Below are 24,504 nucleotides of genomic sequence, written 5' to 3' on the forward strand. Positions count from 1 at the left end.
ATGGTGTCGCTTTCAGTCTTCTTACTCGTAGATTGGAGCCATTGCTAGAAAATATTTTGATCTTAAAGGAATCAACAAAACTTAATAATTTTAGAGACAAATGTTTGGTTCTTGAAATTAAGGAGATCGGTGCACTTAAGTACATAATTTCTCTGAATATAAAATAAAAACAAATTAAGGTACACAAATATGCTGAAAAGAAACTTTTGTGTGGCAGTCACAAATAACACGTTTCACAATTTTTTTCACTTCAGTTATCATTTCTAAAAAAGCTTGGTGGAACCTGGACAGCCTCTCCAGCCGAATCTCTTGAGCTACTGATGAAGACGCACTTTTCGGGTTGCGAGAGTGATAACCCCGAATCGTTTGAAACCACAGAGCTAAACGTAGCTCATATGGAGCAAGTCAATTCCGTTATAACCAGAGAAAATATTTTGTGGGCCATCAATACTTTTTCTCCATATAAATCCCCAGGCATGGATGGCATACTGCCAATTATGCTTCAAAAGTTGCATGATGTGACAGCTCTATGGTTGGAACAAATTTTCAAAGGATGTCTCCTTCTCAAACATGTGCCCATGTCGTGGAGACAGGTCAAAGTAGTTTTTATCCCGAAAGTGGGTAGGCGAGATCACGAATCCGCGAAGGATTTCAGACCAATAAGCTTAATCCTAGTTGGGCGACCTCTCGAAAGCTCTCAGCATGTTAATCTTAAGGGCAAATCTACGCAGACTGCCCTCCATGAGGTAGTGCGTACTGTAGAACAAACAATCCATTATAAAGAATTTACTCTTGCCACCTTCCTAGACATAGAAGGTGCTTTTAACAACGTCCTTACAAAATCCATAGAAGAATCTCTCGTTAAGTTCGGTGTAGAAGACTTCATTCGAGAATGGATTATTTCCATGCTCAGTGGTAGGAAGATTCGAGCCTCTCTAGGCAATACAATCGCAACAAAACACGTGAGTAGGGGAAAACCCCAGGGTGGTGATTTGGTGCTATTGGTGTCAGGAAAGTACACCTCTGTGATTAGTGAAATCACGGAGTCAGCTTTGAAGAAAGTTAGCAACTGGGCCACTAGTTGTGGACTAGGAGTTAACCAAAGTAAAACTGAACTGTTGCTCTTTACCACCAAAACTAAAGTACCGCCCTTCACGCTACCTCGACTCAATGGTCAAATCCTATCATTGTCTTCCAGTGCAAAATATTTGGGAGTTATACTCGACCCTAAACTAAACTGGAAACTAAATATTGAAGTAGGGGTTAAAAAGGCCTGTGTTGCCTTCTACGCCTGCAGCAAAACTTTCGGCAAAAAGTGGGGACCTCAGTTGAAGATGATTGTATGGACGTACACAGCCGTAGTACGCCCTATCTTAACATATGGTTCAATTGTGTGGTGGCCTGCTCTTAACAAAGCCTATAACATTAAAAAGCTAAAGAAGGTTCAGAGAACAGCTTGCGTGGGCACCATAGGGGCCATGCGTGCTTGCCCAAAGGACGCCTTAAACGTTATTTTGGATCTTCTACCTGCTGAAGGAATTAAATAGCTGGTTGTCAAAACCTTATGGTCACAGCAACACTACGAAATTGATTAACTCAGATATTATCTCGCTAGACACTGACTACTGCACTCCTACTTTGAACCTTAGTAAGGGTTTTAAGGTTATTTTCCCATCGAGAGAAGATTGGGAGGATGACATCGTGTCGATAGGTTTCGACACAACCATCTTCACTGACGGCTCAAAGATGGAGTGCGGAGTTGGTTCTGGGATTTTTTCTGAGTCCCTAAATGTAGCCAAATCCTTAATACTTCCTGACTTTGCTAGCACGCTTTTCAGGCTGAACTGCTGGCAATAAGGGAGATACTTAAACAAACCCAAACCAAAACCGAAATGTGACTATCTTTACAGACAGTCAGGCCATATCCTCATCTAAATTGGTCCAGCATTGTTGCGATGAGCTTGCGAACCTGAATATTAACTTCGGTGTCACCCTAATCTGGGTTCCGGGCCATAGTGGTATCGTGGGAAATGAACGGGCTGACGAGCTAGCCAGGCAAGGATCGGCACTTCATAGCTCACTTGCGGAAATGGTTAACATTCCTCTTGGTGCTATGAAGGGTAAAATCTTTTCTATCTACCAAACTGAATCAAACCGAAGGTGGAGCAATTTACCCAACTGCATTATATCTAGGAAGATATGGCCCACCTATAACAAAACCCGTACAAACGATCTTCTATGCAGGCCAAGGCAAGACATAGCCAGGATTGTTGCGGTTTGTACCGGACATTGGCCTATAGGAGTTCATGCAGAGAAGTTTGGTATCTCTTACAACAGCTTTTGCCGCAGCTGTAGTGACCAAAGAGAAAGTAAAACCATAATCCATTTGCTTTGCAAATGTCCTGCTTTGGCAAACACCAGAATGAAATGCTTTGGAAAAGCATTCTTTCAAGAACTCGATGAGCTATCTGAGACAAAGATTATTGACCTAGTGTATTTTCTCAATGCAACAAAATGGCTCTAACATAATCGCTATGAAGCTTCTCTATCAATCTATACCTTTCAATCAAAGGTCAAACAAGTTTTTGGTATCAAAACGGCGCACTACAGTACTAATTGGATCTCAGGCTAGGTTGCCTTGAGATCGCCATTTCTACTTACCTAGGAATGTAATTACAATTTTGTCAAAATATTGCGCTGTTTCGAACTAATGCAAAGTTAAAATAATTTCAATAAAAACTAATTTAAGATTCAAAATTTTACCTGAAAAATATGTTTGTCATCAAAATTTTAAATGCCGTTTAATAAATCAAAAAACCCTTAATTTTTCAATTTTCTTTTCTGAAAATCGTTACAGCGGTTTTTTAAATTAATTTTGTAAATATAAAATGTTTCAATTTCTTTCTAAAAAAATTGTATTGGGGCCACGCTGTAGGAGCGTGAACAGACAGACAAAACCGACCGAAAGAATCGTATGACCCACTTTTTTCGACTTCTCTACTATCGCAATATCATGTTTATTTAAAATCTCGAGTTCGAAATTTTGCACGAATGCAAATTTGTCATATAGTTTCTACATGTCGCAAGTAAAAAATTGCATTCCAAGCTTATATAAATTTGAGAAAAGTCAAAAAGTCAATGCTTCCAATGAAAAGAGAGGTTACTGAAAATTCGGCCACACTTGATCTTCAGGAACTTTTAAACAAGACAGGCGAAAGTATTGCAGAAATATCAGGCATTCATCATGACACAAATGCAACGTTTTTTTGCCAATGGGGTTTTAATGGGAGTTCTGGCCATAGCCTAGCCAGTATAAGCAAATGTTTAGCGATTCAGAGAACACAGACGAATTTCTCTTTTTAGCAGCTCTATCGCCTTCAAAGCTCGTTGATCATTTACTATGGTTGATGTCAGTGTTTGTAATATTTTGTCAAACACAAATTCATCATCTTGATGTTATATCCGTGGTGCAACGCCAAAAGAAATGAATTCCCTTCAAATTCAAGAAAAAAAACAACAACAACAACATCTTTCGGTTCGGACTCTCAACCCTGCACTTATGGATAAGATGTTTTGAATGTCCATTACATATTGCCTACAGACTGCTTTTCAAATCATGGCGAGTTCTGAAAGGCACTGAAAACAAAAGAATATTTGAAGAAAGAAAACGTCACATTCAAAAGTAGATGGGGTCTCATAGTTGACAAGCCCAAGCCTGGATTTGGGTCAACAAATGATGGTAACACCGCAAGACGTTTTTTTTTTCAAAATTAAAAGAGGCTGGGATGCGACCCACACTGATAACTTCCCATTTCGTCTGTCGATTTGTCTTGCTTAAAAGTTTGTCTATATGTACTCGTATCAATTTTTACCAAATTTGCGTACTATTTTTTGTAGATTTTATTTTTTATAAAAAAACGGACTGTTGGATTTTTATATAAAAATTACTGAATATCAAAAACAATATTTTCTGTGAAATAAAATAAGTTTGAAACCAATATTTTTAATTTTTGAAAAGCTATATGAGTCGAAAGTAAATTTTTACGAAGTTTTAGTATTGTTTTTTTTAGAGTTTTATTTTTTGTAAAAATTAGTAAGAAGCTATTATCTCAAAGTTTTGAAAAGATATTTGAGTCAAAAATCATATTTTACCAACTTTTGTTAATTTTTTTTCGGTTTTTATTTTTTTTGTAAGAAAAACTGTCAATTCGATTTTTTTTTCAAAATTTTACTGAATTTTGACAACAATATTTTTGGAAAGATTATTTTAAATTAAAGCCAAAATCTCAAAGTTTTGAAAAAATATTTGAGTCGAGAATCATATTTTACCAACTTTTGTTAATTTTTTTTCGGTTTTTAAATTTTTTTGTAAGAAAAACTGTTAATTCGATTTTTTCAAAATTTTACTGAATGTTGAGAACAATATTGCTAATAGGATAAAATAAGTTTCAAGCCTAAATTTCAAGTTTTTGAAAAGATATTTGAATCGATATTCAAATTTTACCAACTTTGAGTAATGTTTTTTTTTAATTTTTATTTTTTATAAAAAAACTGTCAATTCGATTTTTCTCAAAACTTTATCAGATGTCAAAAACATTATTTTTCGTTGCACAAAATTGTTTTGGAGATGAAATCATATTTTAATCGTAAAATTTTGGAGGTGACACATTTTTTTCAGTTTTTCTGATTTATAAAAAAACTGTTAAATGGATTTTTTTCAAAAAATATACTTCTTTGATATCACGTTACAATATATTATATAAAATTAAATTTAAGTTTTAAGCGTTTTTGGTTCGTAAGATATTTACGGTTAACCAAAGTTTGCGCCTTTTTTTAAACTGCTATGGTAAAAAAAACACCCACGCAATTTTTTTGAGAGTCCTTTCTGCATCTTTCTGCCTTATTATCTGTATAAAAACATTTATTTGAAGTCGATACCTCTTCTGGTTCTTGAGTTATGGACGACGAAAAAAATGTCGCGAACGTACGGACGTACGGACATCTTTCTAAAAATCTTGTATTTATTTTGAAACGTTTAGAAATGTCAACATTTTCAATTTGACAAATCGGACCAATTACAATAACTTAGTATAGAAAGTTAATAATACAAAATACACATAGACAAATCCCAGTTTCAATACCTGACACGACACCATGGTCGATGACTTATCTGAACGTAATTTTCATCTTAATGCAATCCGAATGAAATATAATGTATGTATTTGCGTTTCGATTCTTCCATTTACAGCAGAGGAATAATTTTGTGTAGGACTCAGCCTAAGAAGATCGTAAACTATCTACATCCTAAAAGTATGCTTTGTAAATACCTAAAATTATCTAACAAAAATACTATTCAAGTTTGCTCTTAGGATGTCTCTTTAAAAACCAGACACAAACCATGGCATTGCCATAATCAAAATAATATCTTATTTAAATTCGAAATCGAATTAAAAGTATTATCGCTCTTTATCTTTGTGTATAAAAACAAAGTCCTTATCGCTTACAATAATTAAATTTCGAAATTTAAGTAAAAACTCCTCTTTCTTCAATTCAGACGCGAATAAAATCGTGTCAATATAAATATTTATTATGAAACAAGAATTAAACTTTGCTGGTAAGGTTCCCATGTGATAGCTGTGCCTATAAATCCGATAAACAGAGTGTCCAGGTCTTGCGTTTGTCCTTTGCTAATTACGTATGCAGTTCACATTCATCCCAGAAAGGACCTTCTCGATTACACTTAAAGCCGCCCAACACATCCAGCTACAGGAGCTCGCCCAAAGAGTTTTCCATTTCGTAGTCTGTTTTCTGTTTTCTGTAGTTGTTGTTGTTTTTTCTTCTTTTTGCAGAGCCACAGGACTCTTGAGATTCTTCTGTCGAACGTGTTCGGAATTTAATACGCTGAGATTTTTATTTGCCCAAAGTGGAGCACGAATCTCGTTTCATTTCTCTATATATTTACTTCTTCCTTTAACCTGATTCTTTTCTTGGATTTTTTTTTTCTTAGTCTTTTTTCTGTTGATGTTTCGTTAAATTCCTTTAAGCTTTGAGTATTTTTCTGGGCAATTTCACATCACACAGTGAGTCGAAAACAACCAACACTCTTTTCACTCGTGACCAAAAATAAAACAACAAAAAAGAAGAAGAAAAACGAGAACAAAAAAATTTGTCACGATTGAAGGAACTCATTTTTCATCATGTCACTGGATGAAACATCGTCTTCAAGTTTGAAATAAAAAATCAAAAAAAAAGAAGAAAAACAGGATACCTAACCTTTTTCTTTTGCAATGGAAACCCATTTCTATTATGAGACTGAGATAAATACACGAGTCAATGGAGAGACTTGCCCAAGCTCACATATGATGGTGATGGTGATGTGATGGGCCAAAGAGCATATCCTTCAACTTTGCTGTTTCACACTTTGTAACGACGACGACGACAACGACAACGACGAATGTCATGATATATCCTGTGTGTGTCGAATGGCTTTAAAAGCGACAGCATCAGTGTAATTCACCTAACAACATCCTCTGACAAGGACATCCTTTGGATTTTCTATTCACATCCCATATATCACACAAATGGATTATCCTTCCTATATGTATGTTTGTAGGTACTTATATCCTTTAGATTTAAATGAGAACTTTAAAGGAATTGAGATTCGGTGTTTTGTTTTATCATTCTACTCCGTTATCCAAGTATAGAACATTCGTCACATGTGTTCGATTTCTATAAGGACTTGTTTATGTATTGAAACCCACTTTATTCCTTTCCACCACTTATGTCCTTGTGGGTAAATACACAAGAGCCATGCATGCACACTTCACTTGAGCTGAAGATGCCGTACACACTTGATTTCGTCCTTCATTAATTAAATTAAATGGTAAGGAATAGGGGTAATTTTGAGGGTGAGCCTGGTTTAATAAAGGTAAAGGTAAAGGGAGAGATTTTTTTTAAACATGAATACATAATATTCAAATAAGCTTAGATCCTTGATGAATGTCATTTTTGTTTTTTCACTGCAGATGTAAATCAATCATTACACTCATGGATGATGTTCATGAATTACACTTGAATAAAAAAAAATGTAACAGTTGTGCAGGAGTACTGGAAAAAGGATGCTTAAGTGACTCTTGCCAAATGTATGACTAATTTATGACGATTGCAATGCAATTGAATTGGTTTTTGAAATATATTTTGTATGAATGAAGTTGGAGAAATTAGTCCTTAGAAGTGAAAATTGCTGCCTACCGATAATGAGGCTATTGTTGTTTTTTGAGAGGGAGTTTTTTGGGTTGGAGTTTTTGTATAAAGGTTCTTGATTTTCAAACAATTTACAATTCAAGTTGAGTCTCTTAAAATAAGTATACTTCCAAGTTCCAATATATAAAATTCATCAAACAAATTTAATGGTGTTATTTTTGATAAAGTGGGTTGTTTGGGTTAAGGGGCTTAGAGCTATAATAGAGATTCTTCAACGTTATACAAATTATACTGAATTTTGAATATTTCGATTTCAGCATTGAAATTTAAGTCTAAACAGATATCAAGTTGTCGATAATACCGCATCAAGTCTCACAAGTTGAACATATTGTAAATTATTGTAAAGAAATACTTATAAGGTCCAACTTCCGTCAGACCTTTCAAAAATTGTATTTTAGACTCATTAGAGTGCCCCACTCCACGGAAATCTTTAGTAAAAGGCGAAAGATTTATTCGACACTGAAGTGGAGCCAGAGTGGTTTTGTCTAGATATTTCGCTACCTTAACATAAATGAGGAGAAGAAAATGAATGTGAATTTTAAAAAATACAAAGAAACTATTTTTAAAGATGTATTAAAGAATCTTGTATATGAATTTGTTTCACATAACAACTTATAAATATTTACAGCATGTCTTCTTAGTTATTGACATTTTTTGTACTCAGAGCTGAGAGCCCAAATGTAGTTTCGTCTTATGGCAAGATCGAATTTTGTGACACTATAGTATAGTTTAATTAGTGCCACTTGCAAATTACAATGTACACAGTTTCATGAATGAAATATTCACCCAAAAATATGTATGTACCTATGTTTCCTTTCGAGTGATGGAGTATGAAAATGCCATATCCTTCTTTTATTTTTATGACAACGCTTAAAATATGACTGTTTTGTTTGAATTGTTTGTCCCTAAAAATTGGGTGTTCTGTTTCGTCCTACCATCGATCAACCTATTCATCTGCGAGTCTCTGTTCGTCTTTTAAAATTTTCGAAGATCCTTTCATAACCGATCGAAACAAAATTACCTGCAATTGTTGTAGATTGCATTTGGTTTGTTTTCACTCCTAGGCAGGTATACCAACAGGATATTAAGGATCATTTTTACATCTTATATAATTTAATTTACAGCCAGTTTCTGGAGAATTTATAATATGTAGATGATATTTTTTACCGTTAAGTTATCGCTTCTCGGCCTTATGGCTAAGATCAAAGTGTAGTATCTGTTCTTATCAGCTTAACATCTGATAGATCCCCCATCGGGGGACAACAAATGTTAAACTGATTTTTGGAATTAGACGGAGTGCTAGGGGCTTGCTCCACCTCTGTCACGGGTTGGCCTGGTATTGCAGTACCGCCAGGATCGGCCCAATAAATAAGCAAACAAAACAAATCAAAATAAGAATTCTTATAAGTAAAACTCGAAGAGTTCTGATGTTTTTTAATTAATATCAAAACATTTGTCTTCCAATTGGCTTTACTTAAAAACACAATAAGATATATCGAAGCTTTAAAAATATGATATAGTATAAAATGTATATTAACTTTATATCCACTTTAATTTCTGACTGTATATTGTTGATATTGTATTAAACAAAATGCAACCATTACGTGGATTGTGTTGGTTATCAACTACCACACAATTATGTGAAGTCTATGGTTTATAAATCGTTATGTAAAGGTTATCGAGCCGAATTTAGCAAATTTTAAGGTCGCATCGCATTTTATATTTAATTTCTATACATTTGTTTAGAAATTTGTATACTCTAGAACACAACCAAAGTACATACATATGTATAACTTTTCCTTTGAATTTTTACTTGTAGTGTATGAAACTTTGTATTTCTATGTCAAGTTTTGTATTCAAAAAAGAATTCGAACTCAAGATTTTAAACAAACATGATATTAATGTGTTAGAGAAATCGAAAAAAGTGGGTCCCCTGACTTTGTCAGCCTGTTCTCGGCTCTATAGCCACAGCCATTGGGTTCAAACTTGTTTTGACCATATTCGCTTTAGGCGTTTTTTTTTTTTTTTAATTGTCTTCAGAGCAATAATATCACTTTTTTTTGTTACAAAACGAAACATTTTTTAAACTGCCGACAGATTTGTATTAAATTGTCCCCATTTTTCTTTCAATAACAAATAAATTCTTAATTTATATTCTAAAATATACTATATACTAGCAAGCCCGGTAAACTCCGTTTCGCCACCAGATGGCTTCGTGTTTTGTAACATTTCGTTTGGGGACTAAAAGATGAAGACAAATTATTTGTTTTCTTTTATTATTAAAAAGGGAAAATTTTGTTTCACTTCACAACAGTAATGAATTCCTTTCGATTACAAAAATGAAGTGTAATTTGATTGAACTTCTCTAAGTAAAAAATGAAAGAGAATCCAAAGTAAATATTGAATCGCAGCGTTATACTTGCCCGGAAATTATCCGTTTCATTGAAGTGCTTTTAACAATTCCACATTTTTTGCTTTTTCCCAACTCGTGAACATGCAACGTATGATTTCCTAAATTTATCCCACAAACACTAAGCAATTGGCCTTGCTACTTGTTAATTATCGAACGCAAGGCGAACCGCAAATTGCAATCGTTTTAAATCAAAACGGAAGATCAGTCGGAATCATTGGTATTCGAGGAATACATACATTTTCATCTGCGTACTTTCCGTTAATATTGGTTGCCTCAATCAAAATCGGCATAAGTCTTTTCACAGCAGGTAGAATACACTGTAGCAAAGGCGCGGTGGATTACGCATATCATAATAACTCAACCAACGTTGGGTTGCAAGTTATGTGGTGGAAATCCTGGTAACTCCAGAGAGTTTAAGAACTCTGTTGGATAATTTACTACATCATCGCGATTTGTTATGGTGAAATTCAGTGCGTGGACATCATTATTTGACTTTCTGATAATTCTCACTAATTTTATTTCACAGAAAATATAGTTTTTGATATTCAGTAATTTTTATATAAAAATGCAATAGTCCGTTTTTTCATAAAAAATAAAATCTACAAAAAATGGTACGCAAATTTGGTAAAAATTGATACGAGTACATATAGAAAAACTTTTAAGCAAGACCAATCGACAAACGGGATTTGAAGTTATCAGTGTGGGTCGCATCCCAGCCTCTTTTTTTATTTAAGTAATTGTACCAAATTTGCTCAGAATGTGTTATACAGAATTTTATATAAGTGGTTTTGGGGTGAACCTATTTTTTCACTTTTTTCTTAAATTGTTTTACGATAAAAAAAACACTCACTTAATTTTTTTAAAAGCCGTTTTTGCATTTTTTGTCTTATTATCTTTAAAACAAACGTTATTTGAAGTCGATATATGGTTGACTTAAAAAGGTTCCCAAAATTAAGCTTTGGTTTAGAATATAGGGCCCTTGAAACGTCAAAAAATTAAAAAAAATTCAATTTCACGAATCCAAACTTTCACAATAGCTTTTATATGTTAAGCTAAATGGAGTTTACCACTTTTCTGTTGAAATTTTTCCTGAATTTTGTCTGCTATAAACCTCACGGATCTCGATACCTTTCCAGAAAATGCAAAACCGTGGAAATCGGTTAGTGCGTTCTGGAATTATAGCGTCAGGAAGGAAAACCCGACTTTTTTTTATATAACAGACATATTCTTGTATTCTAAAAGGATACCCCCTATAGAACTGCAATTTTGTTTTTAAATTAATGAAGTGATTTAAATGTTTTTTTTTTTCTTCCTAAACAAGCTCCTCTTTTATTTAAACAACAAATGATGACCAAAAATCAAATTTGTATGAATTAAAACAAAAATTAATATCTCAAAACAAGTCAATATTTTTAAAAGAACGTATACACATTTTTTAAAATAATAATAAAAAAATCAATAAATATTTGTTGATAAATTTTAAATTTTAGAACACTTGCAGGTTAATATTTAAATTAAAATATACGTACTATATTAAACTTGTTCTTTAGATACAAGAGAAAGTTCGTGCAAACCAGTAGAGTATTTTTTTAATTTTAACATACGTTGCTTTTGATTATTGGCTTTTTGTAGTTTTATCGATAAAATTCAGCAGGTTTTCGGAAGTACTAATTTAATGATTTTTAATACTAACTCTTAAAAATCATTCCACTTGGTTTTTGTGACGGTTTGGAATAATACTAATTTATTTCACTACGATCTTAATATATTGATCCTGTTTGTTCTCTGTTATTTTATAAACAAAAGAGCTGAGTTCAGAACCATTTTTTTTTTGATAACTGTTGAGAATTGAAATACAAGGATTCCCAAGTCATTTTGTGTTTTGTTTGTTTATTTATTGGGCCGATCCTGGCAGTACTGCAATACCAGGCCAACCCGTGACAGAGGTGGAGCAAGCCCCTAGCACTCCGTCTAATTCCAAAAATCAGTTTAACATTTGTTGTCCCCCGATGGGGGATCTATCAGATGTTAAGCTGATAAGAACAGATACTACACTTTGATCTTAGCCATAAGGCCGAGAAGCGATAACTTAACGGTAAAAAATATCATCTACATATTATAAATTCTACAGAAACTGACTGTAAATTATATTCTAAGATGTAAAAATGATCCTTAATATCCTGCTCGTATACCTGCCTAGGAGTGAAAACTAACCAAATGCAATCTACAACAATTGCAGGTAATTTTGTTTCGATCGGTTATGAAAGGATCTTCGAAAATTTTAAAAGACGAACGAAGACTCGCTGATCGATGATATAGGACGAAACAGAAAACCCAATTTTAGGGACAAACAATACACACAAAACAGTCATATTTTAAGCGTTGTCGTCAAAATAAAAGAAGTAAATGGCATTTTCATATTCCATCACTCGAAAGGAAACATAGGTACATACATATTTTTGGGTGAATATTTCGTTCATGAAACTGTGTACATTACAATTTGCAAGTTGCACTAATTAAACTATACTATAGTGTCACAAAATTCGATCTTGCCATAAGACGAAACTACATTTGGGCTCTCAGCTCTGAGTACAAAAAAATGTCAATAACTAAGAGGACATGCTGTAAATATTTATAAGTTGTTATGTGAAACAAATTCATATACAAGATTCGTTAATACAGCTTTAAAAATTGTTTTTGTGTATTTTTTATAATTTACATTCATTTTCTTCTCCTCATTTATTTTAACGTAGTGAAATATCTAGACAAATCCACTCTGGCTTCACTTCAGTGTCGAATAAATCTTTCGCCTTTTACTAAAGATTTCCGTGGAGTGGGGCATTCTAATGAGTCTAAAATAAAATTTTTTGAAAGGTCTGACGAAAGTTAGACCTTATAAATATATCCATTTAATTAAAAACACTAGTATGTACTTTGAATTAATGAATTTCTATTATTATCTTTAACCTAATATTCATTATCCATAACTAAAATAGGATATCTAATACATTTTGTATAATGTTGAGGAATAATTTTTGATTGGTTCAAGCCTCAACTTCTTTTATTACAGTTTCCATAATATCACTACTAGATAATATTTTTATAACTTGTAAGCCTCTCTTCATACATATATGTATAACACTGTTATCAAGCAAAAGAAGAAATCTTTGTTACGGTTTAGCTTCGAAACTTCTTATCCAATTCTCACTCAGTTTTTTTTTTTTAAATAAAAGAATATTATCACGGAGCAGGTTTACGGCATAAGAAAAGTCCGATAATATTAGTCAATAATTTGTTATCTACATATACATATAATATCTAAATATCACTGATCTCACTTTTCAATAGGAAATATGAATACCAAGTGCAATTTATGTCGTGTATTCAAATAGCCTAAAGAACCACCAGGTATCTGTTGTTCAGGAGGAATGATGTCAGACTTTGATATGGAATCTCCTACATGGATTGAAGAACGTGACAGACAATTATTTCAAGACAAGGATTATCTTCCAGAAACAACGTATGATGCCAACCAACTTTCAATTTTCGTTCAAGAAAAAGAACACAAATTAACCGACGACCAGCCCAGCGACTTGCATACAATACTATAATCAACAACGTGATGTAAAACATTGGTAAAATGTTCTTTCTTGATGCACCTGGCGGGACTAGAAAAACGTTCTTGATCAATCTTTTGCTTGTTTAATTTAGAATTCAAGGAAAATTGCATTAGCAGTAATATCATCTGGGGTTGCTTCAACATTACTACAGAATGGAAAAACATTCAAATTGCCTTTAGATTTACAAAGCCAAGATCGTCTATGTGGTAGTATCTCAAAACAAAGCTGACTAGCTAAAGTGCTCAAAAAAACGTCGTTTATTTCGTGGGACGAATGGACTATGTCAAATAAAGGCGTGCCTGGAGCTCTGGATCGTATACTTAGAGATTTAAGAGCTGAGGAACGTTCGATCTCAAGTGTTTTGATACTGTTCGCTGGTGATTTTCGGCTAAGAGGTACAAAAGGTGATAAAATAAATGCTTGCCTAAAATCGTCGTTTCTGTGGGCTTCTGTCAAAATTTTGAGATTAACACAAATATGAGCGTACATTTGGGTGGTGATAATAATGCAGCACAATTTTTAAGAACTCTTTTGAATATAGGAAATGGAAATATTAAAAATAATGATGGTGAAGTACTAATAGAACCAACATTTGCAATTAGAGTCACTGGACAAGACGGATTAATATAGCTAATGTTTACCCGCAAGTCGCGAATTTCAGAGAGCAAGGATGGCTGGTTACGCGAACAAGCGATTTTAAAAACGATTCTGTTTCAAGCATAAATAACAAAATTTTCTCAATGTTTCAGGCCCATCAACAAACTTATCTTTCTATTGATAATCTGACTGATCAAGATAATGCTATTGATATTCCAATTGAACTTTTGCATTTCTTAAACACATCAGGACTTCCTCCGTTTAAACTGGACTTGAAAATTGGGGCTCCAATAAAACTTATGAACAATTTAAATGCACCGAAATTATGCAATGGTACTAGATTACGGAAAGTAACTATGCAGGAGAACGTGATTGAAGCTAAAATTCTCTCCGGCTCAAGTCGTTTCCATTCCCAGGGTACCGATGATTGCTAACGAATACCCTTTCAAATTTAATAGAGTAGAATTTCCTATACAGCTTTGTTTTGCTATGTCTATCAATAAGGCCCAGTGACAGACTCTAAAGGTTGCATATAACCATAATAGAAATATGTACAAACATTATATATAAATTAATAAATACAAAGAATAATTTAAGAAAATAGTAGGTTTTTCATCCTCATTTTTTTATATAAAATAGTTGAATACCTCCCGCGTGAAGCCATCTAGTGATTTGTGCAATACTTTTATTTGCAAGGGCAGAGGTCTTGTTTACTGTTGCTTATGATTGACATTTTATTATCAATCAAAATCAAGTCTTCTAGTTGCACCATTCTGGATTGAATACATTCTACAAAGACTTTAACAACCCATGAATTTTTATAATGTAGGAAATATTAATTGAAACACCTTATTGTCTTAAATAATCTTAAATCTTAGTTAACGTATTTTATTTACCATTAAGAACTTAATTATGATGTTTTAATCCATCAATCGTTCGATATGACAGCTTTTCTACGGCCATGATATTATGTATGCGTTTTCGTAGCTGTATTATAAGTATACAAATTGCTAGTCAGTCGCAATAAAACCTTTATTATGTAAGAATCGTTTGTCAACTTGTTTTATTTAGTCTACCTTTTCACTCTGTGCCCCTTATAATAACATATAATGTTTGGTGTTTCTTACCCTCTTCATTTTATTATCACACAACTTCTTTCCATTTCTCTCCTGTCTGTCTGTACTAACAATTATATCGGACATAAAACAGTACTTATTCATTTTTGGAATATGTATTAACATTAATTTTAAGTAATAGCAGAACACATATCTCTTAAACCAGTTTCTGAGTCAACCAACTGACAGGACATCATTTGAATAATGTGCTTCATAATACGTTAATTAGCAAAAACAAAAGAGCTGAGCTAAGAACTTTAGTTTCGACTTCAAGGTTTTTAAATTGTTTTATTTTTTGGGCCGATCCTGGCGGTACTGCAATACCAGGCCAACCCGTGACAGAGGTGGAGCAAGCCCCTAGCACTCCGTCCAATTCCAAAAATCAGTTTAACATTTGTTGTCCCCCGATGGAGGATCTATCAGATGTTAAGCTGATAAGAACAGATACTACACTTTGATCTTAGCCATAAGGCCGAGAAGCGATAACTTAACGGTAAAAAATATCATCTACATATTATAAATTCTGCGGAAACTGACTGTAAATTATATTCTAAGATGTGAAAATGATCCTCAATATCCTGTTGGTATACCTGCCTAGGAGTGAAAACAAACCAAATGCACTTAAGGTACAACAATTACAGGTAATTTTGTTTCAATCGGTTATGAAAGGATCTTCGAAAATTTTAGAAGACGAACGGAGGATTGCAGATGAAAAGGCTGATCGATGGTAGGACGAAACAGAAAACCCAAATTTTAGGGACAGACAATTCAAACAAAACAGACATAATTTAAGCGTTGTCATCAAAGTAAAAGAAGTAAATGGCATTTTCATACTCCATCACTCGAAAGGAAACATACATAGGTACATATTTTTCGATGAATATTTTATTCTTAAAACTGTGTACATTGCAATTTGCCAGTGTCACTGATTAAACTATAGTATCACTAAAGTTGATCTTGTTGATAAATTTACGAAACCACATTTGGCCACACAGCTCTGACTACAAAAAAATATTTATAACTAAAGACATGTTGTATATATTTTTTAGTTGTTATGTGAAACAAATTCATATACAATATTCCTTAATACAGGATTAAAATAGTTTTTGTTTATTTTTTATAATTCACATTCATTTTCTTCTCCTCATTTATTTTAACGTAGTGAAATATCTAGACAAAACCACTCTGGCTTCACTTCAATGTCGAATAAATCTTTCGCCTTTTACTAAAGATTTCCGTGGAGTGGGGCACTCTAATGAGTCTAAAATAAAATTTTTGAAAGGTCTAACGGAAGTTGGACCTTATAAATAATATCCATTTAATTAAAAACACTGGTATGTACTTTGAAGTAGTGAGAATTCTTATACTATCGATCTATCGTTAACCTAATATCAGTTATATCCTGTGGACGATTCAAGTAATAGCGAAATGGGAACCCATCCCCCAAAAAAGAAGGCATATTATAATGAGGGAGTGGTGGATGCGAGATCTAAAAAGGCAGTCAAGCCAAAAAACTCTTTGCAAGCAAATCCGTGCAAAAGCTGACAAAACAAGTGTGGAACTAAGTTCACTAATTCGCAAAGGCAAGACGTTTTCAATTTGTATTGGAAGCTGCCGTATGTCCAGCGAATAGATTGGATTTTGTCTTCTGTTGAATAAGTTCCCATCAAAAGACGACAAACCAAAAATGCCGAAAAGAAAACAGAAACAAGAAAATAATTCATCAATTTTGAAGGGAAGAAAGAACAAGTTTGTATGCAGTTCTTACTTAAGACCCTACATATTTTGAGCCGGGTTGTGTCGTACGCTGTTGAAAAAAACTGCATTAAATACATCAGCTACGGATAAAAGAGGTAAAACTCTTCCAGCAAATGCTATTTCAGAAGAACTCAAAGCAGCTATTTGCAGAAAGCTTGCCAAAAGTCCCATCACACTATAGCCGATGTTCGACCAATCGCACTTATCTGCAAACAGAATACTTTAGCATATCCAATTTATACATGAACTATAAATCAAAACAAGTGGAAGAAGGTAAAAATGCTGTTTCCGAAAAGATATTCCGAAGGATTTTCAAATCCTATAATATTGGCATCCACGTTCCGAAAAAAGACAAGTGCACCTTTTGTGAAGCACATAAATCCCGCGTGTTGGAGGACAAAGAGAAAATTTTTGTTTTGAATCACTCCCAACAAAAGGAAAACAGCCAAAATTTATTTATGGATGATCAGGAAAAGGCCCAAAACTGTCCATCATTCGAGAGTGCTAGTTTTGATCTACAGAAAGTCTTAAACATTTCACATACGCAAAGCATGCTCTTTTACTATTCAAGAAAGTACTCATTTTATAACGAGACTATCTATGAAAGTGGAACTCAAAATGGCTATGCTTTTTTTTGGGGTGAGATTGATAGAATGAGGGGAGAAAATGAAATTTGTTCAATTCTCCTTAAGTACTTAAGTATTGTTGATGCCAGAGAAACTGTGACTTCCATTGCCCTGTATTGCTATAGCTGTCCAGGCCAAAACAAAAATCGTCAGATTATCACAATGATTTGTTTGTTTCTTCAAAAGAAAGCTAAGAACATAAATCAAATCTCTCTCACCTTTCTTTTGCCAGGGCATACTTATATGCCTGTTGACTCTGTTCATGCCACCATAGAGCGATTCGTCATAAAAGGAACAATTTGGACGCCGAAGGAATGGATAACCATGATTGCCAATTCAAGGATAAATCCAAGGCCTTACGAGGTTATAAAACTAACTATAGATGATTTTCGCGACTGGAAGAAAGAAGCTTTGAAATATTTTCCAACGAAGGGAGTTAAAACTAGGGAACAAACTAGTTTTAAAATATCTGAATCCAACATTTTTTTGTTCTCTAAGTCATCCTGTGACATCAAGTATTCAATATTTAAGTCCGGAGACATGGAACCACCTTCATACACGTTGGATTTGTGTCGAACTCGAAATCAAGTTAAATAACTTGAACATTTTGATGAACCTGATATTTTATACACCGCAAAACTGCCAATAACGGGCCAAAGAAAAAGGACTTAGAAACTCTACTCAAGAAGAAGTTTATCATTGACATTGTTGGTGAGAAGGAAGGTGTTTTACCAGAGACTGATGAAGAAGACGACTTATCAGAAAATCAACTGAAAATAAATTTTCATATCTGAAAAGTTAATTATTTTTATTTATTTTAAAGTTGAATTTTTTTTTTTTATTTTCTGAAGTGTAATGTTATTTTTATGATTATTTTAACTTTGTTGAAAATAAAAAATCCAATAAAGCAAATGATTTAAACGATAATATTTCTTGGAATCCTGTAATATTTACTACCACCCATTGATCTAAGCGCCAATTAGCCACAGTATTAAGCGACAATCTGTAGACCATGAAAATGTTCTAAGCGACAAAAACTTTTTATCTGATCGAAATTTCGTCCATGTAATGGTACAAAAAAAATGTGGCCTAAATGTCAATCAAAATTATGCTTATCACTTTAAAATACACAAACAATTGCCTACATAAATGTCGCTTTCTTCCGGGAAGGCATCGATATGTGTATGCGTCTCACCAGAGAACAACAAATATTGTTTACAAAGAAGTATTATAACCGTAATAAAAATATGTACACAGATAATACATACATTATTAAATAAAACAGGGACAATATAAGAAAATAGTAGGTAGTTTTTTCATCCTCATTTTAGTATATAAAATAGTTGAATACGTCCCGTGTGAAGCCGGGTAAGGCAGCTATAGAATGCAGTTTGTTCATAGTGTCTGCTCAATACCGTTCTGCGCAATCAATCGTTCGATATTACAGCTTTTCTATGACCATGATATTATGTATGCGTTTTCGTAGCTGTACCAAAGCCTATATTATAAGTATACAAATTGTCCACTATTTTTAAGCTAGTCAGTCGTAATGAAACCTTTATTATCGACGCATCGTTTGTCAACTTATTTTATTTGGTTCTACCTTTTTACTTCGTTCCGTGCCCCTTATTATAACATAATGTTTGATGTTTCTATTCCTCTTTATTTTATTATTACACAACTTCTTTCCATTTCTGTCCTGTCTCACTGTACTAACAATTATAACGGACAGAAAACAGTACTCATTTATTTTTGGAATATGTATTATTTTAAGTTAAAGCAGAACACGTATCTCACCAGTTTCTGAGTCAACCAACTGACAGGCCATCATTTGAATAATGTGCTTCATAGTTACTTAGATACTAAGCAAAAACAAAAGAGCTGAGTTCAGAACTTTAGTTTCAACTTCAAGGTTTTTAAATTGTTTATTTTTTGGGCCGATCCTGGCGGTACTGCAATACCAGGCCAACCCGTGATAGAGGTGGAGCAAGCCCCTAGCACTCCGTCTAATTCCAAAAATCAGTTTAACATTTGTTGTCCCCCGATGGGGGATCTATCAGATGTTAAGCTGATAAGAACAGATACTACACTTTGATCTTAGCCATAAGGCCGAGAAGCGATAACTTAACGATAAAAAATATCATCTACATCATAATTATTTTGAAACAACTCACTGTGAATTATAATCTAAGATACAAATACTCATCTTAAATGATCAGGGGTGAAAAATGAAAGAAAAGAAATATGAAGAAAATTCACCCTTATTATTAAATCTATTAAGATTGTAGTTGTTTTTTCAATGCAATACTTTTCTTTATCAATTCTGAACATTAATATTTTTTTAGAAATTCAATTTTTGTAAACTTAGTTTGAATTTTGATAAATATAGATTAAATAGGGACTAAACAAAATTAAGTATACTAACCAAAAACCAAATGGTACAGAAACAAACGTCTCCACATAAAGAATGAAAAATAAACATTTTAACTCGTATGGGCTGCACTGATACGGACAGTAGGCATTTAGGCAGATTAGCCAAATCTCCATTAAAAGCTTTCATTTTGATGTCAAGGATTTTTGCTTTCAGTCTTTATATTAAATTTATTATGATAATTAATCCTGTTACTCCATTAATTTCATATTATTGTAACACATTCGAAATAGGAGCCATTTTCAGAGGCTATCATCATCCAAAGGATAATTATTATCATCAGCATCAGTGTGTCGTACAATGTAGATGTATAGTTACAGTTAGGTCAACATTAACCAAACCAAAAACCAGCACATAATGATATGTTCACTTGGATGGCCCTACACGCGCCGACTCATGTCTCCTCTCTGCTAAAGTTTATTCATCAGTTAATACTTTCTCGTGGAAAGGATATAAATATATATGGAGGTATGTTTAAAGGGCTATAAGTCTTTTTATACGTTTTGATACAATTTTCGTCCTTATTATGTTTGTATATAATCGGCTGGATGGCTGATTGTCGTCGTATGTTTCGCTGATATACGAGTCGTGCTCTGTAGCAACCTACCAACATAATGAAAACAGGCGAAGCTCATTATGTTCGCATGTGGTAGTCGTAAGTATCGGATTAAAAGTTAATAAATGGACTCAAGTAGGTTAAGGTATTTGAGATAAAATGGAAGAATGGACAGCGAAGATGTCTATAAATAAAATCCGACCATCATTATTAAAAACTTAATGTACGAGTATAACTGTTTTGTGGCCAAAATCAAAGTTTCATATGAGGGGAAAGGGGGAGTTCGTTCTTGGAATGTAAGTAATAAGAATGAAGTGCATGCATTTTTTGCATTATTATGTCTAAAAAAGGGGCAATTTGTTTACTTCTTGACTTCCCATAGGAAGTCCGATTTATTAGATTGACAACATTTTTAACGGAAGTTTCAAGGTCCCTAGAACACAATAAATGGTTTCCAAATTTATATGTGAATGTGTGGAATAGCTTTGTTGGTCCTCCATATGACAAGCATCAGTAAATTTACAGATAAAAATATTAAGAAATGAAGATAGGACTTTAAGAAACTCCAATCAGTGGATTTTTAAAACTGCATTAAAAAGTAAAGAAAATAGACTTCAATGATTTTGTTTAATACAAAAAGTCAACAAACGGTTTTCTATAAATAAATAAAATTAACAAAAAAGAGGATGGTGACTACTACCGATAAAACCAACTGCCCTTATTTGGATGCGGCTCTGTCATTGGAGCCAGACTAAGGCAAGAAGTCTTGAGGTGCATCAACGAGCGCCTCATGACGGTGAGCATCAAGGCAAAATTCGGCAAAATTAGCCTGATATGCACGCACGCCCCATAGAAGAGAAGGATGACAACACCAAATGTTCTTCGAGCTCATAGACACAACATATGAGCAGTGTCCTAGCTACGATATTAAAATTGTCCTGGGTGATTTTAATGCTAAGCTAGGAAGTTAAGACATCTTTGGTGGAATAATCGGGAAAAACAGCCTGCACGACAACGGATTCAGGCTCATAGATTTTGCTGCGGGGTAAAACGTCATTTTAGCCAGAACGCGTTTTCCACACCTCAACATTAACAAAGGAACTTGGACTTCTCCAGATCAATCTACCGTCAAATAGATTGACCATATTGCGATCGACGATAGACACGCTTCCAGCATCATAGATGTCCGAACTTTTCGAGGAGCTAACATCGGACCACTACCTCCTTATAGCCAAAGTAACACTTCGGATTTCCAGACCCAAGGCAAAACAGGGGGGTGCTGGGAGAAGGTACAACGTCGAACGGCTACAATCGCCAGAGATCGCCAAATCCTTTTCCGACCGAGCTACAAGTAACCTCTCTCGAAGTTCTCTGCTGCCAACACAATGTATTGAAAACCAGTGGCAACATTGCCAAGATGCAATCAGAGAAGCCGCCTCTGATGTGCTAGGTTTGAAGAAACCACTAACAAGGAACTCCTGGTTTGATGAGGAATGTCGGCAGGCAAATGGAGCAAATCATCAGGTACGCAAAGCGGCGCTGCATAAAAGGACGAGAGCTGCTCATGAGCTGTATGAGCAGAAGAGGCGAGAGGAACACCGACTTCTCAGAAGGAAAAAGAGAGGGCATGAGAAGCGTCCGGTCGAAGATGTTGAGAGGTATAAAAGCAGGAATGAAGTTTGAAAGTTTTATGAACAGGTGAAACGAAATTCACAGGTCCATGAACCTATAACCGAGGGTGCAAAGACGAAAGTGGAAAAATCATAGTGGAACAGCATTAAATGCTGAGGATATAGAAGGACCACTTCTGCAGACTGAATAACGGCGACGACGAACTGAGTTTCGCTGTCAGGCAGGATGATCCATTCAACATAGACGACGAAAGCCAACAATCCCGTCCTCCCGACTTAGACGAAGTAAAGATTGCCATATCTAAGCTGAAGTCTAATAAAGCCGCAGGAGCAGATGGATTTAATGCCGAGCTCTTTAAAACAGCTGGAGATAAGTTGGTTAGGAGTAACACCAACTTGGTAAGGAGCATGTAACAACTTGGTTAGGAGCATGCACCAACTGATCTGTAAGATATGGTCGGAACAAAGCATGCCCGATGAATGAAGCCTTAGTGTTGTTTTCCCGATCCTGAAAAAGGAGACCCTTTAAACTTCACCAAATATAGAGGAATCAGTCTTCTTAACATCGCATAAAATCTTCTGTGCCGTAATATGCGAACGTCTAAGGCCCATCGTCAACAACCCGATAGGTCCTTATCAGTGTGGTTTTAGATCAGGAAAGTCCACAGTTGATCAAATATTCACATTACGGCAGATCCTGGAAAAAACCCAAGAACACCAAATCGACACTCACCACCTTTTCATCGATTTCAAGGCCTCAAATGACAGCATCTACACGGACGAGCTATATAGAGCCACATCTGGTTTTTGAATCCCTGCCAAACTCGTCCGTTTGTGCAGGATGACCATGGAGAATTCACGCTGCTCCATAAAAGTTGGAAACAACTTAACAGAACCTTTTGATGTCAAAAAAGATTTTAGACAAGGTGATGCGCTGTCATGCGATTTTTTTAACATCGTGCTTGAAAGAATAGTGCAGAGCTCATACGTTAACACTAGAGGCACTATCTTTCAAAAGTCTGTAAAATTACTGGCATATGCTGATGACATTGACATAATTGGAAGAACTCAACGTGATGTCAATGGGGCATGTGTGAGTATTAAGGCAGAGGCGGCAACAATGGATTCAACGGCAAAAAAAAGAATACAGGCTGTGGTCAAGAAAGGACCTACAACACCGACGTCTTGGTCAAAACGTCAACATCGACAGACGTAACTTTGAGGTAGTCAGCGCTGAGATCAAACGCAGAATAACTCTTGCTAACCGCTGTTTCTTTCTGCTAAGAAAGCAATTGAGCGGTAAAGTCCTCTCTTGAGGGACCAAAGCGTTGCTATATAAGATCCTCATCATCCCCGTCCTGCTATACGGTGCAGAAGCATGGACTATGACAAAAGCGGAGGCCGGAGGCCTTGGGCCGGTTCGAGAGAAAAGTTCTTCGTGTGATCGACAGTCCCGTATGCATCGAAGGGGAGCGGAGTAGAAGATGGAACGGCGAGCTGTGCGGGCTGTACAGCGACGTAGACTTAGCTAGAAGGGTAAAAGTCCAACGACTGAAATGGTTGGGTCCTTAGAGCGCATGGAAACCAATGCTCCGGCCCGGAAAGTCTTCGAGTCCACGCCTACAGGAGAGCGCAGTAGATTGAGACCGCACATCAGGTAAAGCTCACAAGTGGAAAGTGACCTCACCCAACTTGCAGCGCGAAACTGGAGACATCTAGCTAGGGACCGAGCTAGATGGAGTAGTTTGTTGGTTGAGGCCCTAGTTCATACAGGACTATATACTGTGTAGTGCCACCTTAAGTAAGTAAAATACATAAATTGGGTGGCGCAATAGTCCTTAGAGAACTAGGGCCTAGTGACTTACAACTCTTAACCATTCCTGTGTGCGAGTAATTGCAGGGATGGAGGGGACCTACAGTTTATTTTCCGAATCCGAACGGCTAACTTGAGAAATCCCTTTTTCATGACAAGAATTACTCTTGGAGAATTTGTCGATTCCTCGCAAAAGGCAGTACCTGTGAAACAACTTTAGGTAACACAGGCAGGGATCGAACCCAAGACCTCTGGCATGACAGCCCAAAGCACCAATTATCATCCCACGGGTATTACACTTTAAGCAAGTAAATAAAGAAAATATTGTCAGCTCGAATATTTTTTACTGAAAAATATAACTTGTCTTCAAAATATTTTCTAACCTTTTTTTAATAAGAGGTGAAAATTGCAATTTTCAGTTTCCTTCTACAAAAAGGAACAACTTACGAAAAACATAAAATTTGGACCTAAAAAGTTTATTAACTTCAAATTAAATTCATCTTATTCGAAATATTGTTCTGAAAACATTGATAAACTTTTTTAAGGAATCATAAATTCTACAAAAACAAACTTTAAGACTGATTGACTGATTGAATTTCAAGACAGACAAAAATCTTAAATTTAAACAATTTGTATCAGAGTGGGTGATTCCCCAGCCTCTTTTTATTTGTGCTTGTAAGC

The 24,504-nt window shown here is 34.8% G+C and overlaps 7 non-coding genes across 7 annotated transcripts; 3 read left to right on the top strand and 4 right to left on the bottom strand.

Annotated features, from left to right (window-relative positions):
* Window positions 1-7,620: 7,620 nt before the first annotated feature.
* LOC129948650 (U5 spliceosomal RNA) lies at window positions 7,621-7,742 on the bottom strand. The gene has a single exon (XR_008781938.1). It is a non-coding gene; the product is annotated as a U5 spliceosomal RNA (small nuclear RNA).
* Window positions 7,743-8,439: 697 nt separating this feature from the next.
* On the top strand, window positions 8,440-8,633 carry LOC129948618 (U2 spliceosomal RNA). Its single transcript, XR_008781910.1, has one exon. It is a non-coding gene; the product is annotated as a U2 spliceosomal RNA (small nuclear RNA).
* Window positions 8,634-11,568: 2,935 nt separating this feature from the next.
* Window positions 11,569-11,762, bottom strand: LOC129948619 (U2 spliceosomal RNA). Its single transcript, XR_008781911.1, has one exon. It is a non-coding gene; the product is annotated as a U2 spliceosomal RNA (small nuclear RNA).
* Window positions 11,763-12,447: 685 nt separating this feature from the next.
* Window positions 12,448-12,570, top strand: LOC129948649 (U5 spliceosomal RNA). The gene has a single exon (XR_008781937.1). It is a non-coding gene; the product is annotated as a U5 spliceosomal RNA (small nuclear RNA).
* A 2,728-nt stretch (window positions 12,571-15,298) lies between these two features.
* Window positions 15,299-15,492, bottom strand: LOC129948625 (U2 spliceosomal RNA). The gene has a single exon (XR_008781917.1). It is a non-coding gene; the product is annotated as a U2 spliceosomal RNA (small nuclear RNA).
* A 696-nt stretch (window positions 15,493-16,188) lies between these two features.
* Window positions 16,189-16,310, top strand: LOC129948643 (U5 spliceosomal RNA). The gene has a single exon (XR_008781931.1). It is a non-coding gene; the product is annotated as a U5 spliceosomal RNA (small nuclear RNA).
* Window positions 16,311-19,319: 3,009 nt separating this feature from the next.
* On the bottom strand, window positions 19,320-19,513 carry LOC129948627 (U2 spliceosomal RNA). The gene has a single exon (XR_008781919.1). It is a non-coding gene; the product is annotated as a U2 spliceosomal RNA (small nuclear RNA).
* Window positions 19,514-24,504: the final 4,991 nt, after the last annotated feature.

This window comes from Eupeodes corollae, chromosome 2 (genome assembly GCF_945859685.1).
Source record: "Eupeodes corollae chromosome 2, idEupCoro1.1, whole genome shotgun sequence".
NCBI lineage: Eukaryota > Metazoa > Arthropoda > Insecta > Diptera > Syrphidae > Eupeodes > Eupeodes corollae.